Below are 5,646 nucleotides of genomic sequence, written 5' to 3' on the forward strand. Positions count from 1 at the left end.
ACACATTTATCAGTGTTTCTGTTCACCAGCTCTGACTGAAATTTTATTTGATATAAATATTATAAATTAAAATCACAAACCGCGAAAGATCGCCAACAACTGCCGCTGAAGATTGATATCCAACTAGATTTCCCCACTGGGCTATAAAGAACCACAAACCTTGAAATTTGGATATCCAACTACATTGCCTCGCAGGGCTACAAAGAATCACACTCCACGAAATATGGATATCCAACAAGCTTAAACTATAAATTAAGCTCCCGATACAGGGCAGGACTTAATAAGGGGAATTAAAATCACAAACCGCGAAAGATCGCCGACAACCGCCGCTTAATAGGGGTATCCAACTAGATTGCCCCGCAGGGCTACAAAGAACTACAAACCGCGAAATTTGGATATCCAACCAGATTGCCCGCAGGCCTATTGATTATAAAGAACCACAAACCGCGAAATATGGATATCCAACAAATTAAGACCACAAACCACGAAAGACCGCCAACTGCCGCTCAATATTGATAACCAAGTAGATCGCCCGCAGGGCTATAAAGAACCACAAACCGCGAAATTTGGATATGGAACTATTGCCCCCACAGGGCTTCAAAGAACCACAAACCACGAAATATGGATATCCAACAAGCTTAAACTACAAATTAGCTCCCGATAGAGAGCAGGACTTGATGTGGGAAATTAAAACCACAAAACACGAAAGATTACAAAGAACCACAAACCGCGAAAGACTAGATTGCCAGTAGGCCTATCGATTTTAAAGAATCACAAACCACGAAATACGGATATCCAACAAGCTTAGACTATAAATTAGCTCCCGATAGAGGGAAATTAAAACCACAGACCACGATATTCAACTAAGCAAATCCCCGCTGGGCTACAAAGAGCCACAAACCGCGAAATTTGGATATCCAATTCGATTGCCCGCAGGCCTATCGATTATAAAGAACCACAAATCGCGAAAGATCAACAACAACTGCCGCTCAATATTGATACCAACTAGATAGCCCGCAGGGCTATAAAGAGCCACAAACCGCGAAATTTGGATATGCAACTAGATTGCCCCACAGGGCTACAAAGAACCACAAACCACGAAATATGGATATTCAACAAGCTTAAACTACAAATTAGCCCCCGGTAGAGTGCAGGGCTTGATGAAAACCACAAACCACGAAAGATCGCCGACAACCGCCGCTTAATAGGAATATTCAACTGGGTTGCCCCGAAGGGCTACAAAGAACCACAAACCGCGAAATTCGGATAGCCAAGTAGATTGCCCGCAGGGCTACAAAGAACCACAAACATTAAAACACGATTATCTGGGGCATTTAGACGCTTCCGTAGTATAGGCTTAAATATATGGTCGAATCCAACGAAAAGTGTACACGGCATGTTCAGGGCCATAACTTAAAAGTATTAATCAATTGGCATTCGTTTTTGTATTGTGTTTATTCGCCTTGATCATACGCTTCGCGCCATATATAATAAGACCCCCTTCAATGAAAAACATAGACACAGAGACCCCAAAACATGCTATTTTTACCCATTTTTTCAAAATATTTCTTAAAGTATTTTTAAAAACATCTAAATCAGTTATGAAAAGAAGTCATTGGATTGAATCTAAATTGATTTCCTGAAAGGTGTGTATTCAACGATTGCCTGTTCAATTTTTCACATATTTGTACATAATTATGAATTTTTGTGATAATTTTTTGAGTGGTATTTTTTACATTACCTACGAATACAATTTTTCATAGCACTAGATAGATATATCTTTAAAAATGGAAATCACTAATAAATGCGCAATTGATACAAGCTTTGATATGTCCAATACTGAAATGCATTGCATTCGGACATCTTTATTATTGTGTTTAGCTGCCAGAAATTCTAAATGGCACAAAGGTTGGTTTGGTAAAAAATATGCATTACCTCCGAATACATGTTAAAAGCTGTGCCATTTCCACAAAGTGAGAGAATAGTAAACAATAGTTAAGCAATAGGTGCAGGGTAATACACTCTTTATTTCTACCAAGTTTCAATAACCTGCGTTTAAATATTTCTGAGATGTCAACAATAAAAGCAAGTATTCGTAGGTAAATTTCGGTAACCGAATGTTACCTACGAATACACTTTGACATCATGACAGTATTGTGAAACACCGCCATTCATGCCAATGCCCATATTGGTACATAACGAAGGCCTGTATGTTTGCTATCAAATCTTATGTCAATGAAAGTTGCGAATTCACATACATGCCCACCATGCAAAACTGAATACGGCTTAATTGGTGAAAAATATGTACTGAAATAGACGACGGTCTGCTCATTTGAAAGAAAAATCAGATTCAAAGAAGATTAGAAGGGGATTAATACTTGGATTTGTCAACTGTCATGTGTGCTTCATTTTAAATGTTTACCGACCTTCTGGTTTCTGAGTAATTTGTGTCCAAATTGATTTATTCGAAGGTAACTTTTGACGTTTTCGCTAAGGTTACCTACGAATACCATGGAAAAACGACTGTTCTCATTGTCTCATGATCTAGACAACACATTGATGGACCCTGGTATAAAGCTAATTGTCAAACGAAAGGCCACAAGACGTAACTGACTCCAAGATGGACTTCACAAGTCTGCAATAACGGTTTTAAGCGATTTGTGTGCAATTAAGCAAATTAAAGTCACTTTAGTGCCTTTGTTTCTTACTTAAATCCTCTTTCAACCGCTGTGAACCGGCATTATTAATACATGATAGGGTCTAAAGTATCAATAAACGCACATAAAGAAAATAATACATTCAAAGTGCTTTATAAAATGAAGTTTTGATTGTGATATCCACCAAAAGTCTAATTCTTACCTACAAATACTGAAATGTTACTTACGAATACAGCATAATACATGACATGTGTAATGAAGTGTCCCTACCAATGGAAATTAATTGTCAAAAACTTTAGGCGGTACCCCAGGACACTATTATTACCCATATACGGATTCATTCAACAATTATTTATTATATAAAATTGCTGATTAACTACTTGTATATCAAAATGAAGTGGTCAAAATCTTGCTAAAAGCATCAAAAATTTTTGATCTAAGGTAATAGCATTTATTCATTTGGACGTACCATCTGAAAGAGATCTAAAAACTACCATTTTATTAATTCATTACCATAATAGCAAAATTTAAACCTATAAACTCAATATAGATATTGTTAAATAGCTCATGTTACCTACGAATACCCGGGTTTCTTCACCTTTTCATTGAATAAAGCGTTAGGTGTATGCGTATAATTCCTAATATTCTTGAAAACATATATCATACTCGTTCTTATACAATGTGTAAATTGATTCATACTCATTTGATAAATAAAATACAGAAACTGACCTAAACTTCATTTTCAAAAATAAACTAGCATAAATTGACTAAGATCATATTGATCGCGTTATAAAAATAAAAACAAATATTTTCTGGTTGAGTTAGCATTTTCCTGACACCCTGTGGTCTACATTACACGAAAAAGGCGTTAATGGGAATATTCCATTTGTTTTAGGTTGATTAGTATTGCGATAGTGAAAGCATCCTAGTGGTATTCGTAGGTAACATTGGGTTTTGATATCACATTTACTATCACACGTCCTGGATTTATTTTTAAGATTAGTAATGGCACTTTTGGTTCCTATAAGGCCAATATGTCATCAATCAATGGGCAAAAGGAAAAAATTGTGGAGACATTTTTATTTCGGACTTTTATTTTGGGCCCGTGGACACTTTTGGTTGGATTCGACCATATGCGCATTTACCAGTTCCGACATGAAGTAGGCCTAAATCGGACTTACTCTACGTGTGTCTCTCTGGCATTGTCAACATTGGGTGTGTGTTGTTCATATTTACATTTTCTTTACATATTTACGTAGCCTTGAATAATTAAAGTATATTAAAATGTTTATTGATCATTGTGTACGCCTCTGAACATTACAGTCACGCGTGACGAGCAAGTTTTAAAAATAAACGACTGATAAAGTTTTGTTTAATTATTTATTGTCATGAATCAAGAATAGCAACTTCAAACATCAATTTTTCGTTTTATTCGTTTTATGGTGCACTTCGTAACCTGATGACTTTCCAAGCTTGGAGCTGCTTGGCTACATTCATAAAAAGAAAAGAAATCTACCAAAACAACGTTGACAACGTAAAGACATCAGCAAGTTTAAAAAACCCACCTAGGCTCACTTTTTGAAACTTGGTCCCATTTGTAAAAGTTACTGATTTAAACTTTATCATATTTATATAAATTTAAAACATTTCCAGAATTGTTAGTTATCTTTAATGTGTAGATGCGATATTAATTTGAGCTTTCTGGAACGACCTGAAAGGTTATTATCTTGTTCTTGCATCGTAAGCCAATATCCTATTGTGTTTTGTTTTATAATAGTCATGATTAACATGATTAATGATTGAATTATACGAATAACAAGTAGGCTTGTAATCTTGTTGGAAACGCTGTATTTTGTTGAAATAAAATAAAAACACTGATTTGCTGTTGGTGTTCAAAATGGGACCAAGTTTCAAAAAGTGAGCCGAGGTGGGTTTTTTTAAACTTGCTGATTTCTTTACGTTGTCAGCGTTTTTTTGGTATTCTGTATTACAGCATACGTATGGTCACGGTTTATCCCGTGGTCAAAATACCACGTACTTTAGTACAGTAATAGCGCCCTAGAAATATTTGAGGTAATATGCGACCTCATTGAATATAAAAGAAGAATATTGGTATGTTAAAAATCAAAATGAGGTATGGGGCTGGCTGGGGGTGGCTACGGAGCGTTATCTCAAAAGACAATATTGCTCAAAGATAATATTGTTCAAGGTTGCGCCGCAGGCTTATAAAGAAACAATGTTGCTCCGAAAACAATAGCAAACAAGCTTAAACTATAAATTAGCCCCCCGCTAGAGGGCAGGGCCTGAAGAAAAATATGTAAAAGTAGGCCTATGAAATGGGTGACGAGCTGTCCGTAAATATCCTTAAGGTTACTCTTGCTTTCTTGATTTGCGGGGCCCTTATATTGGGGTCCCACTTGGAGTGTTTAGTCGTCGTATGGGGAGTCGCCGGCCTCAGGCCTGCATCAACAAACAACAATGAGTAACCTTAAGGGTTAATTTTAAATTAACCTTAATGTTAAAACCTTGAGTAACCTTAATGTAATGAGCTTGAAATGTAACTTCTAAAAATACTAGTTTTTATATTCTATAGTGTTATATTACCTCAAATATTTCTTCACTACGTCGAAAATACGTTTCAATTCACCCCTATAGCTCTGCGTGCTCCTTTTCTAATTTGAAACTTTTAAAAATGCACAAAATTTCAGAAAAAATTATACTGGTATCAATCTTTGTCATCTTCGAGGTTTTGGTAGCAAATATGGTATCAAATTTATAGAACTAGTTTCCTGCACAACACACGACCGTGTCAATCAAATCGTCACAACACATGCAGATTTAGATTTATGACGGGTTACATTAGCGAGGACTTTCTTTTTGTGTTGTCTTTATAATACTACACGGGGCGTGACAGTGGAACCGTTTGATATTATGATGCACGCCTCGGTATGCCATTGCTTGAAAATACTGCACTCTTCATGTCTAGAAA

The sequence above is a fragment of the Amphiura filiformis genome, chromosome 15 (assembly GCF_039555335.1).
Source record: "Amphiura filiformis chromosome 15, Afil_fr2py, whole genome shotgun sequence".
NCBI lineage: Eukaryota > Metazoa > Echinodermata > Ophiuroidea > Amphilepidida > Amphiuridae > Amphiura > Amphiura filiformis.